Below are 27395 nucleotides of genomic sequence, written 5' to 3'. Positions count from 1 at the left end.
TAAAAGGGACTGAGGGGAAGTGGAAAAGTGTCCTGTGGTCAACATCAGAAAATGGTTGTATATAATCTCTTCCCATCTATTAAGACATTGTGTTTGTTTAAACATTTTGCTTAGCTTTACATTTCCCAGGCCCTGCCATGATTTCAGTCTGATTTGCCCTGGTTGACCCAGGCAGACTGCAATAGCCAGAGCAAATAAACATCTACAAAACAAGAAACAAGCAGGCAAGGGCCAAACCAGAGAATATGGAAAACACCAGAGACTAGACAACAGGAGCACAAAGAACAAGGAAAACTAGGAGCATAGAACAGCTTAGTCAACATCAACAACAACCAACAAAGAGGTACTGCCACCACTGGTGCCATACATACACAAAGACACTGATGACGCTGAACAAGACACAGGGGCAGACAGTAATGAGGGGGCAGTGCCAGAACATTCTATTTTCTTTGATCATTAATGGGTGTTTCTGCAACTACAGACCCAGATGTAAATTTTTGCAGATTTGTTAATATTTTTCATGAAGCACAGAAAACATTTTAATACTGTCATCAGTCATGCTAGTTCATGCAAGTTCATGCAGTTTAGCATTTAAGAAAAACTTGTTCATGTCTGACAGTTTAAGCTTCAGATGCATAATTAGTCATTATGAAATGACAAAATGTAATTAATTAATTGATGGTATTTGGCACAAATGTTAAACAGGAACTAAATATTTCAATAAATACTGCTGTTGATCAGTCATGTTTTTTTCCTGCAGTTATGTCTGTCCTCCAAAAAAGGTTTTTTCAAAGCCAAATGACCTTATTATTAGATGGAAAAACAAGTTAGCCAATGAGCACATGGACAAAAGTGTGGGAAACCTAAATTGGGAGTGACTGGATTTACAGAAAAGCGAAGTATTTTCTGTAAAAAATTAACAACCCTAACCCTAACCCAATTATTATGGCTCATGCAGCTATTAGATAACTACTCAAGTCTAGTATAATATTTTAAGCTTGCAAATAGGGTTTATCTAGGCAGTTTTTGAGGGTATAACACTAAGTTTTCTGTATATTGCATTCCACCTTTGGCCCTCAGAGTAAGACTATTTTTGTTCTATTCATAATTGTCCACTGTTTCATTTTGAATTAATGAAAGGTTGTGTACCCGTCAACCACACGCGACATTCACTGTCAAAGTGCTTTTGAAACTGCAAATAAGATGAATGGAAGTGTCCGCTTATGGGATGTCCTTGCATAGAAGATCCCCTTAAAAACATAGATAGCAATACAAGAACAGAAAACAGATGGCTGGGAGTGCTGCATGAGTACATGTTCATATATACTGTAATAATTTAAGAATGCAGGCCTTCTTGGAATGTTTCGTCTTCCAGATACAAATCAACCCCTTAAACCCATAAAACACAAGTTCTGTCTTGTTGTTTTGGAGCTCCCACAGTTGAGCTATGCAATATGTTTTCTTCAGTAATGCTGATGGAATATGTTATCATGGAAATATGTATGATTAACAAAAAATTTAAGTGGGAAACAATCCAACATTTCTAAAAGAGTTTTTTATTGTGTTAAATGTTGTTTTTTTATTGTGTCATTTGTACAGAATTGGATGTTAAGAAATCTGCAGTTGTCCATTTTATCTCAGCACAGCCGTCTTTGTGCAGAAATGTGAACTGTTTTCACAGCAGGGGGTTCTCACCCCTCCCCTTTCACCCCTCATTGCTTTCTAGCAGCTCAACACAGAGTCACAACATTTCAAACATAGAGAGATATCAGTGTCCTAGTTAATCTGATAACACATAACAGGAAAAGTATTTTATTTGATTATATTGAGTTGACTTTCACTTCGCCAGTAGAATGGACACTATTGGGTCTGCAGAAAGAGGTTAGCTAAATGTACTAGAGATCATTGTGTTTCTAAATCAAGGTTTATGTATCATCTTTATTTTAAAACCTGGATATTTTTAAGAAAACTCAGATATCATCTATGACGGATAAGTATTCAGTGTATTGATTAAGGAAAAAAGATATGTTTAGCTTCAAAAGTGCTGTTTTTCATTTGAACCTAACTACTTTATTAAAACTTCACTTAAAACCTTGAATAAGAACAACAGCAGTCAGAAATCAAATACATTATATGATTTATTTATAATACCGTCATTATTTGTGATTATTTGTGAACAAATGTGATATGTGTAAACATCACCAACCTTGCCTTCTTTTTTACCATTTTTTATCCAGCTTAAAATAAGTTGGCCTGACATTACACAATGTACCTAAACATTATTTCCCTTTAGTTTTATCTTTAAAAAGTAAGTTACATAGAAGACTTTGGATTTAATTGAACAAATAGTAGGTTAACTGAATAAAAATCTATGTCAACATTTTGTTAATTTTCTGTTTTTTTGTTCAATGATAATGTCACAGCCACTTGTGGCCAAGAGTCCAAGAAGGCAAAGCACTGCCAGTCCCCCATTCCCAAAGCCAGAACTCTGCAAGGTGCAAAGTTGCCCATTGATCTTACATAGATGGATAATTTTTCACTGTGTAAATGTATCCAGCAGGGGTCACTGTTGGATCTAAACTGCCCAATTCAGGTGCAGGGCACACGTTATACAGCTCAGTTACATATATTGAATACTCCACAGACAAGAGGCTGCATCTGCTAAACAAAGGTCAAAGAGTAATGAAAAGAGCTTACAAATTCACACGTTGGTGGAAAAGTTTAGGTAAATCTGACTGAAGTTCAAAAGCAATTATGTCATATATGATCTTATCTTATATTATATTATATTATATTATGGGCTCATGATCAAAATCACTACATTTCTGCCAGTTAATTGTTTGATTCTGGTCAATCTGTGCAATCTGTGTATCATTATTGTGATAAATTATGTCACAATACACCTCTCTGAGCATATCATGAATATCATTAGTACTTAAAGAACGCTGACTAACCACATGTTTCGTTACAAAGTGGGAATAATTAGGCTTGTTTAACTGGATTTTGTGTGGTGCAGTTTGTAAAATATCAAATAAACGTCTTTGTAGTTTGTAGGTTTTTTGTTGTTATTATTAGTATAGTCTTTTTATATGTGGCACGACAGATCCTATTTAGTCTGTTCCAGCTTATTAAACCTTAGAAAACGTAAATATTGTAATGCATATTGTGTACCGTGAAATTGTCCTGAAGTATTGTGATATAATATTGTATTCAGGAAATACTTTTGCATGTTGTTTTAGGTTATTTGCTCTCTAGCATTCATTCACTGGGCTTATTTTGCTAGGGACTAGGCTTATTAGGCTGAGATTTTAGCTCGGTAGCAAATGAGCTGTTAGTAAAGGGAGAACTCTGCTCTATCCAAAACAGCTGAGAATAAAGCACCACGACTTGTGCGAAAGCTATGACTCTTTTAATAGTGGCAATTGCCAGATCTCTTTCTAGCTGAAAAGAAATCTAAATCTGCCATAAAAATTATATTATATTATATTATATTATATTATTCTCTGCGCTGTTAATGTAAGAGAAGCAGAAAAAATGGATAGTGTGTAAAAACTAGAAATTCAATAGGTATACATAATTACAGCAAGTTGTTAAACTCTATATTTACTCTGATTATGGCTTATGCAGTTTTTCCTGCAGTGACACACCTAATTCATCATTCAGTTATTACCTCAAATCAGGCATCTTAGAGCATGGAAAACATGGACTTGAAGAGATCTGCTTAATCTGAGTTGACAGTACGGCGTTTATTTCACAGTGCAGGAGAACTACATCACCAATAGAGGGCAGCACCATGATACAGTAAAAACAGAAGGGAGGGCTGCATTTGTAAAGTGTACTTAAATATGATAGTACATTTGTTCTTACACTTATTTACAATTGCAAACAGGCATTTTCAGCACTCTTCACACAACAACACACTTTTTAGACCAAACCAAACCTTTGTCCTTGTTTAAATACATAAGATAGTTAGTGAACACAATCATTTCACTGCTGTTCCGAAGAGCTCAAAGTGAAAATGATGTTACAAAACTGACACACTGAACTCCAAAGCCTGAAAATAAACTTTGTATCAGTTTGCTTAGTCACAAATACTATGTTGGACAACAATCAAAGCCCAAAAAATAAAGGTCATAGAGACGAATTGCTGATTGTGTGTCTATACAAGGCCAGTCACAACTAATTTCTTTTTGAGCAAAAATCTGGATATGGATTTGAATATAAAATTTTAATATAAAATGACAAGATTTCTTGTCATTTCCTGTACAAGAAAAACATTAAAGTAAAGAGATTCAACAGTTAAACGTAGTATGATGCTTTCTTTCCAATAAAAATGAAAAATTGATAAATATCGGTAGTGGAAACACATGGGCATGTGTTGTGATAATGAGAATTGGTGTAACAAATGGCAGAATACTTTTAAAATAGAACAATGAGCTCCACAAACCTTTTCTTTAGCATATAAAGATCTAAGTGACCTACTTAATCATATGAATATTGTTGATCTGCGTAATGTGACATTGAAATAATAATGGACATGTTTTGAGGCAGTTTTCTTGAGAATGACCCACCAGTTAGATTTATTTCTTTTTTATGTAAAGTATTGGACAGTATTTGTTCATTCATATTTTTCATATTTAGTCAATCATTCTGTTTTGCAATATTTTTTATCTACTGTAATGAGTTTTGGGGGGAAAAAAATCTGTACATTGTTTACATGATCAACCAAAAAAAAAAAATAGAATATGAATGAAACTAAAGAACTACAACCCTTCACATAGATTTATATAAATGAATAAAGTTACCTTAATGCCAACAGTTATTAGTGTTTCTGAGGTGATTCTGCTGTGATTGATAAAGTATATCTTATTGTAAGAACACTAGTGTTGCTGTTTTGCTGGATTGTGTTGCTGTTTTCAGAGCCTGGACTATTAGTTGCTGTATGTTGCCATAGTAAACGCCCAGGAACGCAAGGCGGATTCTGGTTTGTGTAGACAAAATGACGCAAAGAGAGAGTGAAAGTGTGCAGCTACCACAGTGCTAATGAACCTTGAGTTGATCTTCAGCTGCCAGTGTTGCTTAGCAGATCATTGTCTGGAGTTCGTTATCAGTGCCATTGTTGTACCGAGATCTACCTGTAGGAATGTTCAAGCCTTACTACCAAAGCTGCCTCTAGACATTTGAGGGCGCTAAATGACAGCCTGCTTGGGGCTCATACTTTTTTTTTTACATTGGAAAATGCCATTTTGTTATGCAAATGAGACATTACCTGCTAAATTTCATCTAAAATTCATATAAACATAAAACATAAAAAACTCAAACATCTAGCCTTTGAATGATATCAGAATAAAAAAATGATTTTATTGTGAAGGCAAATTCTAGAGAAAGGATTTTACAGAACAGACTGTTGGAATCTCATTGTTTTATTGCTTAATCAAGAAAACTCTATGTATTGTTATTATGAAACATTTTTCAGGTCATTTTGTATTATATAAGCTGCCATAAATCCAGCTGTGAGCAGCACATTAGGAAAGCCTTCTGTGAAGTCTTTCTGAATAGGGCTGGGAATGAACATAAAATGTCATGAAGGTATTCTAGAGTCTATAATTGGTTGTGAATGTAGGGAAAATGCTTTTAAGGATAAACAAAGGCCTCAGAACTGCATTAGCCAGCAAAGATCTCAGAAAACATGCAGCATTTGTGCGAATGTTGTTGTGGCTGTAAAGAAAATAGACATATTTGGAAATTCTACAGAAAATGCATCTTGGCAAGTCTTTGGAACTGTACTGGAGTGATGGAACACTGTTCTTTCAGAAGATATTCTCCACATCAGTGTTTTGATAAATTTGGTGTTTACCCAGGTGGAGACCTGGTGACTCTGAAGGCCACAGCATACAAAGGCATAGCTTCAAAGATTGGGCCTCCCTCCTATAAGGGTTAAACTGCTTATGGATATGTTAGCTGCTGGGCTGAGGCTAACTTTGTTGCATTGTGAATGTAGCCCCACCTGTTTTCAGGAAGGAATACTTTAGAAGTTGCCAGATCCTTTTCTGTGTTCTCTACCCATATGGAAAAAATATATGGACTTGTATATGTAAAATATATTCAAAATACAATGCCAAAAATACTTTCTAAACACTAAAATGTGAACCAGAAGTGTTCAGAAATGTACTATACAAAATAAGTGTACATAAATGTATATATATTTGAAAATATATGAAAATAAGCAAAATACTTTTCTAATGCACATTGTTGTTTGGAATACCTTTTGAAATGAATTTGTATTCAAGTATTTTAACATGAACATAAACTTTACATGGCAACGCCTTTAACATGGCAAAACCAACTGTTGTAGGTATTGAAACATAGAGAAAAGTTTGATAATTTGCTAACTTGTTTATAATTTATATTTTTTTAAGAGCACTGATTTACCATTTAACATACATACACTACGTAGTTATATTTAGTCAGTACTATTTGGTTACATCTGTAACTTTTGTTAAAACTACACACAATTGAACAAATATTTTAAAAATATATTCAACAAATATATTTTTTAGCCATTTTCATGCATTGCAAAAATATATTTAATAAATACATTTGGAATATACACTGTAAATGGCTTGTCAGTTCAACCTAAAAAAATGACCTCATAAAGTAACTAGTTCTATTCAACCTAAATACATACTTTAACTGAACGATTCTTTCAATCAAAGTAATAATTTGAGTTGAATAAAACTAGTTCAATTGCTTGTTACCCCATGAAGTATTTTTTTTAGGTTGAACTGAGGAGCCACTTTTTACAGTGTATTTTTTTTCATATGGGTCTGCTCCTTTCGTTTCTGAATCTTAATTTTGGTTTAATTTTAATAGACGCAGATTTGGCAGACAGCCACTAACTGCTCTCCTTTGCCAACAACGTACAAGTTACATGAATGAAGAAAACAACAGGCAGATACGCAGAACTTATTATGGAAGATGCAGTTTCATATTGTTTATTTATATACATATAACACAGAAATATATATTTTTTTCATTATAGAGTGTGTCCACTCTTTGTCTTTATTACAGCTTCTGTTCTTTTCAGGAGACTCACTTTCAGTGTCTCTAAGAAATCTGCAGGGATATTTTTACCTCCAAAGTTCAGTCTTAGGAGTTGGTTTAACATTTTATGCTAATGCATCTATGCTAAACACATTCAGTGATGTTGGGGTCTGGATTCTGGGGTGGTCAGTCCATTGTTCTGAGAACAGCAGCAGCTTCTTTGTTTGATTTGGCTGTTTGCTTTTTACGGTAAGGGCTTCTTGTCAGCTACACGTCCTTTCAGACTCATAGCGCTGAGTTGTCTTCTCACGGATGGACAGAAACACCTGTGGATGTTTTCAGATCTGAATCAAGTGGAGCTTGATTTTCTCCTCTCCCTCAAAGATGAGAGCTTTAAGTCTGTCTATGTGATGGGGACAGTTTTGGTGGTCTGCAAGGTTTTTTTTGAACTTCTGTTCTTTTCCCCTTATTTTCTTTTGACTGTCTTTTTTCTTATGCAAGTATCTTGACCTCAGTTCATACAAAACTACATGAACACAAAGCATTATGTTTTCACAGATCTTGCCGGACCACCAGAACAAAACCTTCACTATAATTCACTACATTAATTAAACAACGCTTCTAAACTTGTTCCACTGGTGAGAAAAAAAAAAAAAACTGTCAGAAATGTAATGAAGAGTCATTGTTTTGCAATCAGATGTCCTTTGGTGTATAAAGGGCAAGGAAGTTTTGGGGCAAGGCCTAGAAAAACATAAAGAGCTTATCACAGTTATCTTGTGACGTGCATGTTTCTTGCAGTGCTGGTAAAACAAGGAAATACTTGTAAGTGATTGACACAAGGGTCGAGATTAATGTTTGTGAGAATAAATTTGCATCTCATGAATTTATTTGACACATTTCATAAGTGAGCAGAACTCAATAACTATGACCAATAACTAAGTAACTATGTCACTATTAAGTTTTGATAAAATCAAGAGTCAGACGTTCGTAGGGGTTATATTTACACTATTGTGCAAAAATGATCTGTAAAGCTGTTAATCTGGACAGTAAATGTTTAAACAGCAAGTAAAACACAAATATTACAATAAAAATAAATAACATTAATGTCATTAAACCACATTTTCAAATCTCTCTTCAAGGAAGTCCAGTATTTACAGTTACCATCCAAAATCTGGTTTATCTTATCAATCTTTCATTAAATGAAAGCAGGTAGAGGAATTGAACAAATCAGTGTGATGGCTGGAGCGAAGCAAAGGTCAGGAACCAAACTTGTGCTCTTCTGTCTGTATTCTTCTGAACTACATCCTCATAACTTTACTCAAAACAACACATTCCGACTACTGACCACTGTATTTACATTTATTTTTGTTTTATAGTTTTTTATATGCAAATGTGCACTTACTGTCAAGACAAGCAGTTTTGAAAGGTTCTCACATCTAGTAGTAGTAGTAGTAGTACTAGTAGTATTAAACTAAGAAATAAAGGAAGACTCTGTTCTTTTTATGACCGCTTTAAGTGGTTAGTTCAACTGTTGAGCCTTCATTCTGTTCAACTATTACATAAACATAGTCAATATCAGTCATAATGTAATACTTTTAGCATTTTTATGTCTATAAACATGCCCAGTGCAGTAATTGGACAGTGACACGATTTCTGTTGTTTTGGCTGTGATTCCTATATGTTTCATTCTATATCACCTGGAATTAAATGGGAATTCCATTGATTGCTCAAAATATCTGCATAATTAAATGGTTGAGATGTAAACAAAGTCATTCAGAGTGGTTTGTCCACCTCTAAAAGCTCCCTCATAGAAAGTTATTATATAAAATGGTAATGAAAACACTGCCTGATGTCTGACATTGTTTTTTGGTTGTTTTTGGCCTTAAACGTATTTTTAATACATTCATAGTGTAATAGAGTCCCCAAAGTAAACACATTTTTTCAGTTGTGCCACCCTCATCAGCATTACATATAAAAACTTAGAAGACTCATGTAGGTTCACTGGTGGTTTTGGACATAAATATAATGTCTACATTTGTGCTGTAGACATGGTGACCCCTGGTTCCTATCACCACCACTGTAAAGAAATTTGAGTCTCAATGAACTATTTCACACCAAACCACTCTGAATGACTTCTTATCTTACTGAATTATGAATTCTGCATAAATGTTGGAGGGATTCTTGTAAAGCAGACACTCCACATTGCATTTGGTTTCATTTCCAATGCAGTGTGCTGCAGTACAGACACAAAACAACAGTGTCACTGTCAGACTACGTCCAGACCACATGATAACAATCTGCATGACAGTGAAAGCATGTGCTGTGTTCATGTGTGCAAGTATGTGCATGTGTGGGCGGGCAGGTGAAACAAAATAATCACATGGAAAGATCACATCAAGCATGAGCCATGGACAGACACCTGTAGCAGAGACCCACCCTGTAGAAGAATGAAGAACACTGTGGTTGAGAGGAGGAAAAAATAATCTTCTAGGTGGAGTCCATGGTAGGGCAAGTGCTAGATATGCAACCGTGAACGTAACAGAAACAGCAGGAAACTTGTTTCTCTTATCTAATCCAATGAAACAAAAGAGTCTTGGTCCCCAGCAATGAAAAAAGAAACTTACAAAAGAAGACGAAATGAAAAATGAAAGACATGCTTTGAACTACATGAAGAGTCCAGCTGGTCTCATGTGGGTTGATGCTGGTCTTGTCTTGTGCCGATCAGTGAGCATCTTGCCTGTTATGCTTGTGGAGGTTATAATTAGACCCTAGATTCCCCTTGAACTAATTTTCATGATTAAAGAAAAACATAACATGACAGTGCAAACATTAGGACACACCCTGGATTACAAGAAAGCAAACAAAGTGTGCACCAAAAAATAAACATTGAGCAGAAAGACAAGAATATTACGTAAATGAAACAATGGAAAATGTTTCTGCAACTTGCTGAAAAATAAAAATCCAAATGTCCTTTGATGCCAATGAAAATAATAAGTAATAATAAGTAATTGTAGAAATGTAGTAATAAGTAATAATATGTTTTAAATTACAGGACTGTCCACCTTAACCCTTTTTCATAGTAGCCATAAAGTGCAGTTTCAAGGTTCCTCAATTTAGATTTCAGTCTTAATATTTTGAATTACATCAAAAGTTTAACAAATATTTAAATTGATTTCCTATAACATTTTGATTTAAGTTCTTTTTAAGGACAAATAAAACAAATAAAAACAAATAAAAGTGACCATTACGCTCTCCTTTGATCATCATCGACTTTCGGTGCTTACACAGCAGCCAGTCCTGTAGCATTTTGTCCCTGTTTACCCACTTTGTAAGATGAGCAATGATGTTTTTTCAATGGAAACATACAAAACCAGCTCTAGGTTTCTGCAGATTGTGGGTACCTAGCATAGCTGCTACTTATCTAGCTGGTGCTATCTGCATTCCTGATGCAAAAAAGACATCTACTCGTAGTGGAAATGTTGATTTCCCTTTAATTAGATAATATAATTAATTACCAAATTCTATTGCAAATTTATATACTTTTAAACTGTATTGATTCCATATTCTCTATTGTGACTCCCGACTTTTTATTGTCTTTTTCGAAACATTAGGTTATAAAGAGGTTTAAACGTATCCCTTTCCTCTGGGAAAGTAAAAGTAGTGCATCTTTAAAACCCATTTAGGGTAGACAATTGAGCCTTAAAACCATTACTGATGAATTTTCGTTCATCAGGGCACAAACAATGTAAATGTCCCCAGAAAGGTACAACAGTGGTTTCAACGTCCAAATGTGTACCTTAAATAAGTTTTTCCCAGTGTAAAAATACATATTTGTATCTTTTCATAACCTAATGTTTTAAAACAGAACATTAAGATAAAAAGCCTGGAGACGAGACGGGGTGTGTGGAGTCAATACAATCTAAAAAATATAATTCCAATGGATTATGGTACAATTATGTTCCCTGACTAAAGGTACTGAGATGTAGCCTTGAGGGAACCACCCCAGTGGCAAGAGGGGTCCTGCTCCAGTGACAATTTAGAACCTTTATTTTTGAGAGTGTATAATTGCATAGTTATACTTACATTATAGAGTTGACAAGGAACATGTAGTGCACGTTAATTTATTTAAAAATGTTAAATTCAGCAAATAAACAGTGATTGTGCATTAAAATGTGCAATGCTAAAGTGTGTTCTCTGTAGAGGATGTGTTCACTTATTTTCACTTAAAAAATCAACACATTTGACCAGGGGCACCCAAACCTTTGCACATGGCTACATAAGAGTTGCATTTACTGCTACTTCCGTATATCAGTGGTAATTTGATTCTATATTTAATCTAACATCCTTGTGTTTTCTCACATAGTTGAATTTTTGACGTATGAAGGGAAGAGCACACCTGGAATTCCTCCCTCTTATCTATGAATTCCATCTCGACCTTTCCCATGACGAGGATCCCCTTCCCCATTCCTCACTTCTGCCTCTCAGTTTTTAAATTACGTAACAGAAACTCCAAACTCCAGCCCAAGTTGTCTCTCACATGTAGTGTCTACTCATGCTACAAGCATTTTATCACTGTCAGAACAAAATCTTCAAAACTGTAACTTCACAGGAGAAGGAAAAAACCTTCTTAACTTTTAATGAAAACTTTTTCATTATCAACAAGTTATTTTGGTCCGTTTCTATTGGTCCACTCATTATGAAATTTTCGGAATAGTGATGCCCATGCTTTGTTGGTTTTGCATTCTCGGCAGGGGACTTACATATGGCATCACTGTGTGACTTTTCTACACAGTTTCTATGTATTTCTTCCGTTTGACATACTGGAAAAATATAAAGTGCAAAATGTGCCATAACTTTTGCACATGCCACATTTTATGTTCTTTTGTTCCCAATATATTAAATTTAGCAACGGACAGCATTAAAATGAGCAGTGTTCTCTGTAGAGAATGTGTTTACTTATTTTCACTTAGAAAATCAACAAACACACGGAATTTGACCAGTGAACCCCAACTTTTGCATGTAAAAAAGTAAAAAAGGCCAAAAAATGAGGCACTATGACGACAACAACAACAGTGATGATATGCTGAATTTGTGACCTGAAGTAGTGGCAACAGGATGTCCTATTATTAGGTGTTTTATTGCATCCATGCGTCTCAGCAATGATTTGTATTCTGATCTCAGCGAGCTCTTCTTACTAACAGAAACAAACAGAACTTTGTGTCTGATAGGCAAAGAAATTGCAAAGCAGTTTCTCTGAGCGCCATTTCTTGTTCAGCAGGTTCCACCTTATGACTGACAGGCTTTACTGCCTTATGGCATCTGTGCATGAAGATTGAGGACGACGATTACAAATCCATCTCTAAACAAAACAGTATAAGGATATTTTATAATTTATCCAATATAGATAGAGTTTACATTATAGATTTACAGGAATACTGAACTACTCCACTTCAGTTCTTTGAGAGATGGACTAGAGGAGTAAGACTAAAGATTCTCTCACCCTTAGCATTAGCATCTGAGGGCGGCACGGTAAAGTCAGGCTTAAAAGGTGAGTGAACTTTGTTCTCATGTTCTCTTACATGGATCAAGAGACTGAAAGTTTCTAAAACTGTTAATTCATGTAATTCTACCATCTCACAATTCTGAATTCGTATCCGTATCTGAGGTTTATTTTTGGTCAGGGATCAGGATGTGCATATTTTGGTTGTGGCGATGAGTCAGTGTAGGAATGTGTTTGCAGAAACAAGTTTGTTTGCATTGTGCAGATGTTGACTGTAGATGATATAAGTCTTTGTGAGTGGCATTTCCACACAAAACAGTACAAGTGTGTTTTTCTTGGATCGGTCCCTTTCAAAACTAATATCTAAACTATGAATTGATCCATTAATAGTTCCTGCTTTGTTGGCTCTGTTTTTGTGTTCTAAAAGGTGAGCAAAGTATGTTACCACTGATGAAAGATGACAGGGTAGAGAAAACAAGAAACACAATAACGATTGCAGTCAACTTCTAACATGCAGCTACATTTTTCCACAGGACTCTGACCACAATTCCTTTATCACGTCACGCTTTGCCTTGTGCAGACAACCAGGAAGCACTGACGCAGCTATGAAATGTGACATTTTATTCCTGGTGTTGAGTGGTGAGTTGTGACATGCACATGTCACCTGGAATTCTACAATTTTTGTTATTTAGGTTTTATTTCCTGATCTGTTTCCTGATACTGATGTTTATATGAATGATTCTACCCTACTGGTTCAAAATCAAAAACCCTTTCGAACTTTTAACTAACTTGGACAATAGGCTAAAATCCTTTTGCTGTGAATGGCCCCATATCTTAATTTTGTTTATTTTATTAAAATAAATGATTGAGTATTCCATTGAGTCACTATCAATGCAATCAAAACATTACTGAACACTTTCCAAATGTTTCAATAGTGACAATTTCAGCAAATTTTGAGCTCAAAAATACTTCTCAGTACATGACTAGCAAGCACAGCTTTGAACAGTGGTGCACATAAAAATAAAATAAAAATATGATAAGTTTTTATTTAATTGCAAAAAATATCTACTTCGGTAGTGACAATTCTTAATGTTACACACTGATTTTCAGACTTTAAGACACATTTACATCAAAACAGTGGGATCTAACTGCTTACCATGTGGCCATGAGAGACAGGGATGCAGTCTCACTTCCTGCTCTAAAATGAGAATAAAACTCTTTGCGTTTTGGTAATGACGTGAAAACAGCATGTTTTAAATAACTTTAAAAAAAAAGGAAATGAATGAATGATAAATCTAAATCTTTCAGCTCCACTTCAAAACAAATCAAAAAGATTAAAAAAAACAAAACAGAAAAAACCTAAGCATTATTTTCACAAGTTGAAATTTAGGGGTTAGAGTTATGACAGATGCCCCCCCAGTTGAACATACCCTATAAATGATGATTTTGTATATATTTAGCATATTTAGCTTACTATTATATTTAACTTATCACTTTCTTTATCAATGCCAAAGTTTTAAAGAGATCATAACATAATCCTTGGTCTGAAAGCTTGTACATATACGGTCTAAATGGTCCATATACAGTAGCTTTGGAACACCTCTATCATTATTTATTTTGTAGAATTATTATATTTGTCAATGTATTATTGGATCAGACATGGCAGTGCTGCTGGAGCTTTTAAACACTGGTGTCCACTCACTGTCCACTCTATTAAACACTCCTACCTTGTTGGCCCTCTTTGTAGATGTAGTCAGAGACAGTAGCTCATCTGTTTCAGCACAGGTTCTGTTAGTCATTTTCTAGCCCTTCATCAGTGTTCACTTTCTGACCTCAGGATGCTACTGGCTGGACGTTTTTGGTTGGTGGAGTATTCTCAGTCCATCAGTGATACTGAGTTATTTAAAACATCTGTGCTGTGGGGGTCCTGATTAATGATGAATAGGGTAAAGAGGGACTAACAAATAATACAGACAGACAGACAATGAGTGTAAATACAAAATAAAATAAAGTAGTCAGTTAGTGTATGTTCTCTCACTGTCAAGAATGGTCAACAAGGTTCCAGTATATAACCTTTGCATTATGTGGAGGTTCTTTACACTTTAAAATGTTCTTCAGAGTTGCACATTTTGTGTTCTTTAAAATGATCCTGTAAAGCAGTGGTTCTCAAACCTGTTCTCAAGAACTTCTAGATGGTCCACATTTGTGCTCTATTTGTATGTGTTGCAAGTTAGGTTGGAACAAAAATGTGGACCATCTGGGGATCCATGAGGACCTGTTTGAGAACCACTGCTTTAAAGATCCCAGGGTGACCATACATCCTCTTTTTCTAGGACATGTATGCTTTTCTGGACATAAACAAACTTCAGGCATGCATTTCTAAATTGCAAAATTTAGATTTGGCTTTTGCTTTCTACAGTCTGCCTCATGCTGCCCTCCTGCCCCCAGTGTACACATTTTTGAAAACTAAAATATGGTCACCCTAAAAAACCATCAACTGAAAAGTTTTTAGGGGAGCAAAAGTTGTTCTGCTATGGCATGGTTATGCTAGCTATGGTTATGTAAACATTTGGCAGTTTTTTTGATAACTTTGAAAGCTTTATTGTTAAAACATTTTTGTTGTTACACATGACTTCAGTAAATGCCTTACTGAAGTTGTGTGATCCCTAATAACCGTTGTTTGAAGTGATCTGTGCAACAATACATATCAATCTTTCCTTAATCTCAAGTAACCTGTAACTTTTATTTTTTCAGCTATGTGGCAATCATCTTGCTTACTTGCTGACACCACTACAGTAAATGAAACAGCATCCATGTCTAGCACTAACCAAACATCCCCAGTTGTTTCCATGGACAATGTGACTGTGAGTATAGACATATCTAGCTCTTCTCAGACAGAAGCTATGTCTGAAACGTCAAGAATCACTGACACATCTCAGATGTCAACCAGCGCTACAGATCCAGAACCGCACACTGCCATAACCACCTCCAGTATCATGACATCCCAGATATTTAAACGTATGGATACATCAGCAGTCCAGGACACACAAACAGACAATTCCCTGATGACAGCTGTCCTCAGTACAAAAGAAAGAACTTTGAAGACGGAAAATCCTTCATCTCCAACTATGTTAAGCTCAAATTTATCTTCCACAAGCTTTGCTATAACCAGAGATCATGGCACTTTATCAAAAAACACAACTGAGATCCAGACCCTGGTTCCAGTAAATGTAACCACAAGCTTAGACTCCACCATCTCAAATCCTCTTTCGTCTTTAGGTGACAACCTTGACAATGCTACAACTGGGATGGAATCCAACTATTCAACAACTGATGTAGCCATAGTTACTTCCTCAGTTTCTATCAGACCAGGTGGACCCAGTACAAACACTCCAAACATACCAACAATAAAGTCAGTTACAACCAACAACATTACTAGTCAACATACATCTTCCCAAAAGCTAGACACAACAAAAACTAGAAACCCAAACTTAACAGATACTCCTTATGTTGAGGCTTCTCCCGTCCAGACAGTTTTCCAGACACCAACAGCCAGTTCAACAAGCAGGATGACAGATTCTTCCTCAGCAGCATCAGGAGAACTCCAAACATCGTATCAAGAGACTTCATCTGTAACTGTTGAATTAGCATCATTCCTAACTTCTGGAACTTCAGAATCCATGGCATCCACACAAAGCAATGATGCAATGTCACCAAACTCAAACCAGGCTACCACGTACACCGCAATGACCATCAAAACAACAGCCTCTGAAAATATAACAGAGAACATCTCAGCATCTTCTGTCTTATCCACAATTTCACCTTCATCCACGACTGCCAAATCTTCAAAGTCGATTCCTCAAGATCACACGAGTCATGGGGTAACTGCACCCTCCACTACACCAGTAACCACTGATATGCTTGGGTCTGCAACCATGACTTCAAAATCTCCATCAGTAACACAATTTCAACAGGTGAACAGGCAACCAACAAATCAGACACTGGAATCAGACCACTCCCCTGTGCCCACTACTCTAGAGGAAACGCTCAGCAGCACTTCCAGAGATTCAACAACATCTATTTCTCTGGGACACAAAAACTCAATTGTTTCAACCAGTCAATCCATAGCACCTGACACCAGTATCTCTCTGTCTGCTCAATTACTGCAAACAACTTCAGTCCCAATTGACAGTGTAAGCTTTACTTCAAATTCAGGCAATAATTCTATTTCATCAAGTACGGCAGCTGCAACTCCAACTCTAACACCCACAGATTCTAGCAGCTCTGCACATTTTGAATCAAAAGACAATAGTTCTGTCACATTACAATCAGTCATTGTGACATCTCAATCAATCAGTATTCCAACTGATTCCAGCACTGAACTATCAAAGTTTACATCTACAGAAACATCTACAGAGTCATTGGTTGGTGGCCAAACAGCCAACAGATCTGTGATTCAAGATTCTGAGACAAGCACAGGACCTGCAACATTTGCTTTGTCATCATCTGAATCATTGCCTACCACCACTCATGCACCTGCTACAATAAGTGCAGCAGATACTCCAACAGTGTCTGCAAGTGCAAGTTTAATTTCGTCAAATACAATCATTAGCACAAACTTTGATTACTCAAGTGAATCTGGCTACATTACTAACAAAGTGACTGTCACAGCTACATCCATTTCAGAAGACACTGGACATTTTTCTGGAGTAAACTCTCATGGAATATTAGAGACCACAACTGGCAATGTCTTACCAAATTTTAATTTAGCAGTTGACTCTTTTACAACAAATCCTGTTTCTCTCACCAACAGTACTGTAACTGCTCAGTCAGTGCAAAATATTTCAGGCCGAAATCAGACTGTAACCCAGAATCCAAATGTCAGCACAATTGTTGCGGCATCATCAACTCAAACAGCACCAATCCCTATAGATTTCAGCACCACCCCAACCCCATCACTTAACCAGGGCACTGAAGTAATGTTGTCTAAACCCACAGAAGTAAGTGGTCAGTCAAGAAGCAGCACCAATACCATGGAGACTACCAAAAGGACAAGATACTCAACCCCTGAGAGTCTTGAAGCATCCTCTTTGTCACCAACAACTTCACCATTTATTACCTCTCATAAACCTCCTCCCACAACAACAACAGATCCTCTTATTAGTCCAGTTTCACTGTCATCAAACACTGGCATTACACCCAATGTAGAGCAAAAAACTGTTGCTGAAGCTTATGAAACTTCAGGCATGGTTTTAACATCACCGGTCACTTCTTCTTCAACTTCTTCCACAGGCTCCAACTTATCCATTTACAATGCAACAGCACTATCAAAGCCCACAACTACTTTAATCATTTCAGATCCAGTTTCAGAGGTAATCACAGGCAATAGACCTCCCACAAATGATTCAGTAACCAAAGTTCCATACATATCCACAGTATCAGCTAATGAACTAATGCTTTCGTCAACGATTGTCAACACAAACACTGCACAATCAATGATACCTAACCACAACAAGGGTGGGACTCAGTCCGACACTTTAAACTCTAATTCAACTATTGCTACTGATACAGAGACAGGCTCAACAGTCCAGACATCCTCACCTAAGTCACTGCAAACAAGCACAGTTATGTCACCTAATACAACAAATGGTGTCCCTCTCCAAACCACTGCCCCCACAACCCATGAAACTTCAACCATGTCTGTGATATTAAAGATTACTTCAGCTTCTTCCTCTGCCTCTAGTTTAAACTCACTAATTTCAAACCAAGCATTGTTGATTACCTCAGGCCTCAAACCTACCAGGAATAATTCAGTAACTAATGTCTCTGAAGTGAAAACCTCATCAATTAATGAAATATCACTGGGCCATACTACACAACCTCTACCCTCAGTGATAACAAAGACAAATGCAGAAACAACAAATATGGTGTCCTCCATAAATGAAGAAGCCCCAACAATATCCATTAAAACATCTGCTATGTCCATGCAACTTTTGACTGACAAAAAATACCTAAATTCTGTAAATGGTACTGGCAACATAATTAACAACATAACTGTCACAACTACATCAGAAGACATGTTTTCTACAATCACTGGTGCTTCCACATCCCTGGACCAAAGAGTGACATTGTCAGAGAGCACTGGAACACTGGCACCTAATCCCAACCATCTTTTGACCAGCAATAAAGACCTAAATTCTGTAAACAGTACTGGCATTATTATTAACAATATATCTGTCACAACATCTACATCAGAAGACATGTTTTCTACAATCACCGGTGTCACCTCATCAAATGAACAAATAGTGAAGTCATCAGAGAGTACTGGTACAAAGGTACCTGACCCCAACTATGGTGGCATTCCATCAGACATAAGTACCAGTACCATAGGAGCCATCCAAATGACAAATGCAGGAGCTATCACACATGGAAACCCTGAGAGCACAGTTGAGAATGTTTCACCAACTTCTACCTTATCATTTACCTCATTTTCCACTATTTCACCTTTGACCACAACTGTTTTATCTACATCCACATCTTTTACACCAAATTCAAAATCACCCATTTCAACACCCATGGCTAAAATTTCTGTAGAATCTGATACTCCAAATGTGGCAATTTCTGAATTCAATGGACTGGCAGTGACTGACCAATCACAAACAAGATCAACACTTACATCTAATTCTTTTGAAGATGGATTCACAGCTTATTCCAGCAGTCAGTCCTCAGTCTCTCCCACAAGTACTGCAACAACTGCAACTACTGAATCAGTCAAAACAGAATCAATGCAAATGTCTTCCTTTTCTCACCTTTTTAATACAGACAGTACTAAAGTGAGTACATCAAATATGACACCGACAACAACTCAAACATCATTCAGGGATAATATTTCTTCTACCCTATCATTACCCCATATACAGTCATTAACTGATCCAACTGCATCATCGCTACAACCCCTTACCCTTAATACACAAAACTTTAGTGACTTTGCACCAACTAAGCACCAATTGACATCCTCACAGAGCACTGCTGCACAGTTGCCTGATATAAACCTGACAAGTGAAACTTCCATTCCAGTCAACCCATCTGACATGACATCCAGAAGACCAGCACAATATTCTCCAGTGCTTACAATGGTCCAAACATCCTCAGCAAATAATGCCCCTCTCCAAACAACTTCACCCATCCCTATCGCATTTTCAACTACACCCCTGGGTAATACACCTTCAGCAGTTCCAGTAAGGATAACACCTTCATCTACACTCCAAAGTGCAACAGATTCGGTTACACCCAAAAGTACTGACAGTTTTATGCCTTCAGTTCTATCAGAAGGAACTACTTCTTTAGCTGGAACAATAAACAGTGGTACATCATCAATAACATTGCTAACTACAGCTCAAAGTACACAAACAACCACTGCATTCTCAGTTACACCAACAGATACTATGCCTTCCATCACTGCTTCAGGTACATCTCAAGGATCCACAATTTCAGATAACACAGGGACAGGTGGATCGGTAGACACTACACCTTTAGGTACACCAATGAACACATTTTCAAATGCACCGATAGGTACTGCGCCATCATTCACACAATTCCATAGCACACCCTCAGCTACACCACAAACTAGTAGCCAAGACAGTGAAATTACACCAGTTTCCACGGTCACATCAGTCTCAACATTGTCATGGAATCCGCCAATACATGCCACCTCCCAGACAGATAATATATCTCTGACACCACCAATTTCCTCTTCTCTTGGTATAAACACTGCAAGCCCTCCAACTGAACATTCTGAAAACTTCCCCACCACATCAGGAAATACTTCTGCAGAAGAGACTGTATCACCAGCATTTGCAACATCTCAAACTAACATAAAAGAGACAACCAACCCAACAATGGATGTTCTGACTGCCACTATAAAAAGTACCCTCCAACAGTTAAATATGGCAACTTCAGTTTTACCAGAAGTGACTGGACCAAGGACCAGTGTGTTGTCAGATATACCCCGAATGGAAACATCTGTACTTACTGCTTCAGTTGAAACAGATGTTTCAACACAAATGATACCTTCAGAAAACACATCAGTTACTCCTATCACTTCAGAAAACCTGACTGTATCTGTCAAATCAAGAAACACCTATTCAGATCAGACAACTAATGAAGCATCAACCTCAGATCTACTTTCTACCTCTGCACTATCAAATGCAACAACTAAAATTGTTAATTCATTAGCATTTACAAGCTCTGTAAGCACTTCACTAGACACAAGCAGACTTGGGTCATCCCCAACAAACAGACAGTCCACAAGTTCACTTATGAATGCAACCTCGAAGCGAACACTTGCTCTAGATTCAGCATCGACAAACTCTTCGCATTCCATATTCAACACCCAAGATATGATGCTGGCAGGACAGACAACTTCTTTAACATCAATAAACAACATTACTGTAGAATACTCCACTTCTTCTTCCCAAAGGCCATCATCCCATTTCTCGAGGCCAACTGAATCTTCTTCTCCAATGTCAAATCACACACTATCTATCATGACAGAATCTAAGGATACATATAGATCTCAAACAAACAAGAACACAGACACCACTGTCTTAAATACTTCCCCGAATCCTTTTCCAAACAGTACTGAACAGAAAACACAACCAACACCAGATCCACTGAGCAGAGGCTCTATTGTGTTCTTCACTGAAAATGCCAAAGTGCCACTGTTTAAAGCTATCACTTTTCATCATCCTGTTATGCACAGTGGCACTTTCATGGCTAAAAAGTTTCACAATCAGACAACAAACTGAACCAGCACTTACATGGACCACACAGGAAATGTATGATACAGCCAAGCAGCCAAAAGCCAAAGAAAAACACTAGTTGAAACCACAGATTTTGGACAATGAACATAAAACGAACAAAAACTGTTTTAATGCCCGAGTGACGCTTGGCTGGGGAGTAGGGATTGGGGCACTGAGGAAGTTCTTGTCATTCCTAAAGCATTCAAACTATTCACTCAGCACTAAGATGGTGTGCAAGACAGAGAATTTCCTAAAGTGTCTAAAAAGTAAGTAAAGTTTACTAAACTAAACAGTTTTTTGTGTACATTACTGTATTTTACCTTAGTTGACTTAATATGTATATTCATATAATAAACGGGGGTGAAATGTATTTATATTGTCTTGAACATCAATGCAGAGTGTACAATTGATGTAGACACTTCTACAACAAATATATGATATGCTTTTTTATGCTACTACTTGTAACTTGTAAAAATTATTTTGCTCAGAAAATGAAACGTATGTTGCCATATGCATTGGCCGCTGCACCCATTTCTAACATGTGAATATAAATAAATGAATAAAATTCAGGAAATAATCAAATGTTTTTTTTAATTACTACTGGGCATTCTGTTGCTTTGCAAGCTTAGAATTATTATCCTACAGAACCTTTATGCAAGTTCACATATAATGAAGCTGCACTATGTAAGATTTTTTAAAAAATAAGTAAGGAGAAAAAATGTAGATGGATCTGATGAAGATAATGTGAGAATAGTAGATAGTTATTTTTCATTCTCAGAAGACACATTCATTATCAAGTTTTTGTTACTTTTTCAATGTGCTCATATCAGATTCATCCACTCAGTGAAGGGGTCCAAAGCGCAACTGTTACGTATTTACTACGTAGCAATTACATATTCACTAGAGAAGTCTCCAAATCCCTAAGTCTTACAAAGTATAGCTTATCTAAATAGTTAGCTCAATTACTTGACATGAATGACAGAATGTTACATGAACACATTAAGTAAGAGTCACGTTTCACTCCAGCAATCCAACTTACAAAATTATGGAAGAAGTAGAAGAGCTTAACTTAAATGACTTTTGTATGTACTTATTGTAATTTATGCTGTATATTTGTTTCGTTTTTCAAAATCTTTAGTTATTACTATTATTATTATTATTTAGTTATTTAGTTATTAAGTTATTACTTTGAAAGTTTTTACAGATACCTTGACCACTCATGCTAATATGGTTAACAATAAATTGAAACCTGTCTTAAACTCTAAGATCTCAAAACACTTTTGCCTCTACAAAAAAGTGCTCTTCTTTACAGCCTCTTTAATCATATTTCATTAAGTTTTATATTCTTCCATTTGTTTAAGATCACATGGCAATTTAACATTGAATAAAAATAGTGTGAGCTTAACAATAGAAAAAATGTCAGCAATGACAGACAACACCCTGTTTAATGCCTTCAAAGATGAACTGATAAAGAAATGAACAGAGAATGTGGCTGCTAGATAATTTGATAAATACATGACTACTGTCATAACGAAACCTCATATGTCAAAAAAAGTAAAAAGAAGGAAATATAGTCACTTTTTTATTGTAGGTAATTTTGGAACAGTTCTATTTGTCTATTCATCATGATATTTTCACACAATGTAAAGAGCAGCAGGCATTTTATATGTAAAAAAAAAAGAAAGAAAAAGAATGAAAAAAAACACAGAAAGGTAACCTTTAATTTCAACAGTTTATTTTCAAAACTTAAATGATGTGAGAAATCCTAATAGCCAGGTAAACTTTTCTTTCAGACTTAATTTACAAATAAGATGAGGTGTTCTAAGATTTCCTGATGAACATATTGTCGCTGTCCAAAGAAAAATCTCCAAAATGGTCACTTTACAGGAAAGGCCAAAACCATTCTTACTTTCAATGTAAGTCAATGTGAATATATTTTATTGCAAGTAATTTTAAAGCATTGCTATCAGTCCATTTTTCATGAAATTTCCACATGATGTAAAGGAGAGCCACTGTGTCCAAATGATGCAGAAAATTAAAAATCAACAAAATGAAGATACATGTTTTTCTTTGGACAGCGACAATATGTTTTAGATTTTCACTTGTGAGTTCACACAATCTAAGTTCTTATTGGGTTTGACATGAGACTTGGATGACAATGAAATGCTATTGTGCAATTGCAACATACCCCACAGCTATATTTTTAGACATTACTTCTTTCAGTTGTACAAGATGGAATGCGTCATCAATTCACCTGCCAAAAATGCCTTTCAACTGAAACAAAGGACAATGCAAAAAATGTGGCTAGACTCTGCATGACAGTAGATGACTGAAGAATATGAATGGCCAGTATTGAGAAATATGTCAAAGAGACCATACTCAGACACGTCACTTTCATCAGGACTTATAAGTAAGCCCACACAAGCATTGCTTTACACATTTGCATTACGGGACTATTGGGCTACCCTGCTGTAGAGGACTATGATTTGACAGACATCATACAAACACACTACATCACAATTCAGCTACTTCACAAATAGTGATCGAAGCTGACTTCACGAAGGAATTTGGTAAGTTTGATAACTGAATTTGAGAGTTTGTTAGTAATAATTAATTAGTATTTTATAAATAATAAATAAGTAATGAGTAGTAAGTTATAAGTAATAAATTCAAGTCTGTAAGAATGAGAGATTTTATTTCCTGGTATTAGGTGACATCTGATAATCTCAAAATTAGAATTTTACTAAACCATGTTATTCAAGTCATTAATCCCCTAAACTAATTACAATTGAAAATAATACTAATACTAATAACTAATTCATAAAATAAAGGCAAGTTCTTACAATGAAACAAATGAAGGCAACATGAAAGAGAACATTTTTCTCTCATTTATTATTTAATCGTCTTTCTCAGTCATTACTTCTAATAAGTTTTATCTACCAAGGACCATTTCAACAGGACCATTTCTTTTTAAAGGGTTTTTAAACCTTTAAATAAAAGGGCTGAGGTACTGAAAGACAGTCTTATATTTTATCACTTGCATTCCTAATCTGTAAATATCACATATTTTCCTTCTAATCAGATCTTTTATCTTCCATCAGTAAGGAATTGTTGGCGTTTTAAAAACAATTACACAGAGCGCTCAAGAAGACTTACACCATGTGGAATTAATGCTAAATCAGTTTGTTGTGACACAAATTAAGCTCAGGAAAGTTTTATTTTAACCAGGTGGGGAATCCCTACCACTTCAATTAACAATAACTAATGGTGTTAAATAATGGTAAAATGAAATTACAATACAAAATGTATAAAAGCTTTGGCTGGTTTTTATCTGTATTTCTTTCCTAAATAAACAGATTTATCAATCAGATTATATACCTAAATATTTATATTAGGGGTGGGAATCTCTAGGCACCTCACGATTCGATTAGATTATGATTCAGAGGACTGCGATGCAATTATAAAATGATTAACGATGCATCTTGATTTCTACAGAATTTCTGTTTTCTCACTGTGTGAAGACTTGGAACTTTTAAAGCAAAGTGTAATAGTCCATAATGAATTTACTTCCAATATCTTTTATTAATAAACCAAACAGAAGCGATGTGGCAAGTCAACTAGAAGGCTCTCATTCACTGCGCTTGTTTGGAGCACATGAGACGCTGGCTGTCACTCATCTGTGATAAAATGCGCAGTTACGGTGAAATAAAATCCTGTGACAATGGGTGTCCACACAGCAGATTACAGATATTCTACCCGTTTTCTTTAGTGATTTTATAACTCCGGTTTTGGTCTCTTTGTAGAGTGTGGGGGGGTCACTGTGTCAGTAAAATATCTTTGAGACCGGACGCTGTATCTCGGCTCCAAAGTGTACAACATAACGCAAAAGCCCTGGTTCTCAACGACTCAGAATGGACGCAAATCCTTGACAATAAAAGTTGTGATAGAGTTTGTAGTTTGCTTCGTTCTTTGGGTTGGGTGGAAGTTTTGACATCGTTTGCTTGATGGTCCTCTGGTTGGCAACAAGTACAACCGGACGAAAAATGGGTGGAAACATGTAATATGGTTTTCCCCCTCAACTGCTTAGAAGCCAAAGAGCTTCCATACACTAGCTCAAGGGTCGGCAACCTGCGGCTCTTTTACTGGCCGAATGCAGCTCCACAGCAGAATTCGATTTGTAGGTAAAAATAAAATGATCCTCCTTTGCAGTAAAATAAAGCTCTGCTAATCATTCAAACACAGTTTTAACAATAAATGATCTTAAACGCTGGAGTTAATATAGCCTATAACCGCTAGTTCACCTAGCTAGTAGCTAATGAAAAGGCAAAGAGAAAGATTTAAGACGAACATCAATAATTTGGAGATGAATAGATGTTTATAATCACTCTAGCTGGTTTCCTGATATGTTTAATCTACAATGAGAAACTGTTAAACACCAAAAAAGTGAAGCCGAAGTCAGCGTCTCATTCACCAGCCTCTTGTTTGAATTTGCGTGTTTCACCTTAAATGGTGCAGCAGTTACATTCTGGCGCCTCAGGCACTATTTAAGGTGGAATGGGAAAGTTGAACGAGAAGCTGTAGAACGAGAAGCGGCTTCAGCCTCATAAAAAGTAGAACATTGAGAGACATTTTACAAGGAACTGTTCTACTTTTGTGGAAAAGTTTTCAGTTGGTGATGCAAGAAAAGCGGCTACAGCTAAGCTAAAGCTTAAAGCAGAGTAAAGTAGCTAAGTCTGCATTTTTGTTTGTATTATAGCCTTTTAGCACGTACTGAGACACATGTAGAGCCAAGATGGTAAAATGGACTTAAAATGTTATGGCTCCAAAGGGGGGTTTGATTTTTGTTGAAAGGACAAAATGACTCTTATTAACATTTGGGTTGCGACCCCTGCACTAGCTTTTAATGTAGTGTGCCGCCACAGACTGTCCAGGCACTGCACTTCTGCACTTTGCAAAGTTCCGCCTTTTGCATTCCGTCAACATTGCGTTATCAATTAAAATTTAGAAAATCGTTTTTTGATATTTGTAAATTAATTCAGAATTGCCCACGTCCGCATCGCAATCCATCTAAGAATCGATTTTTTCCCCACCCCTAATTTATATACAGTATGTCCATTAACAACCATCTCACATGTATCCAGAGATACTGTTGCAGAAGCTGAAATGGTTTAAAATAAGAGATCAAAACAAATGATTAAACAAAGGAAAATGTAATGAATAATAGCTATTATAGACCTGTATATATTTGAGTTATATCTAAACCTAATTTATTATATTATATTATATTATATTATATTGTGATTACAGTTATAAGTGATGCCTAGAATATTACATGCTAACACACAATCTCCTAAAGGTGTTATTTGAAACAATCAAGATGAATGGAAAAACATTGACTGCAGTGTGCATGTTAATGGGTAAGTGTAAAAACAAATTACCATCTTCACCAAAAGTTTACTTATAGTAAGTTTTTCATTTGAACTGGTTAAAACTATTCTCCAAAATAACATTGCTCTCGAATGTGCTTCCCTTAAAACAGCCACAATAAACTGTGTTATAACACAAGACAACACAACTACAGCTAACACAGAATCAGTAACAAATGTCACAAATTTCAATGAGGAATCAACTACAGCTTTAGCAGGGTCTACAACAGATTATATAATGGAGTCAAATACTACTGCAAATACTGAATCAATTACAACAGTAACAACAGAATCAGCTGGTACAGCTGTTGAATCAACTACAGCTTTTACAACAGAATCAACAGCAGTTTATATTGTGGAAACAAGTACTACTGCAAGTGTTACCTCAATAACAGAACCCAGCACAGAACCTACAACAGTTCTTACCATGGAAACAAGTAATGCTGCAACTGTTGAAACTACAGAACCTAACACAGAATCAAGCACAGAACCTACAACAGTTACCACAATGGAATCAAGTCCTGGAACGGTTGAATCAACTACAGAACCTACAACAGAATCAACCACAGAACCTATGACAGTTACAACCATGCAATCAAGTACTGCTGTAACTGTTGAATCAAC

The 27395-nt window shown here is 36.1% G+C and overlaps 2 long non-coding RNA genes across 2 annotated transcripts; both read left to right on the top strand.

Annotated features, from left to right (window-relative positions):
* The first annotated feature begins 12356 nt into the window (after positions 1-12356).
* LOC118817105 lies at positions 12357-15463 on the top strand. Its single transcript, XR_005007941.1, has 3 exons — positions 12357-12592; positions 13078-13183; positions 15299-15463. It is a non-coding gene; the product is annotated as an uncharacterized LOC118817105 (long non-coding RNA).
* Positions 15464-23799: 8336 nt separating this feature from the next.
* On the top strand, positions 23800-26996 carry LOC118817104. The gene is made up of 3 exons (XR_005007940.1): positions 23800-23915; positions 26702-26762; positions 26885-26996. It is a non-coding gene; the product is annotated as an uncharacterized LOC118817104 (long non-coding RNA).
* The last annotated feature ends 399 nt before the right edge of the window (positions 26997-27395 follow it).

Source organism: Colossoma macropomum, unplaced genomic scaffold, assembly GCF_904425465.1.
Source record: "Colossoma macropomum unplaced genomic scaffold, Colossoma_macropomum, whole genome shotgun sequence".
NCBI classification, from domain to species: Eukaryota; Metazoa; Chordata; class Actinopteri; order Characiformes; family Serrasalmidae; genus Colossoma; species Colossoma macropomum.
The sequence above is the reverse complement of the archived record's forward strand: the minus strand, read 5'-3'. Positions and strand labels throughout refer to the sequence as shown.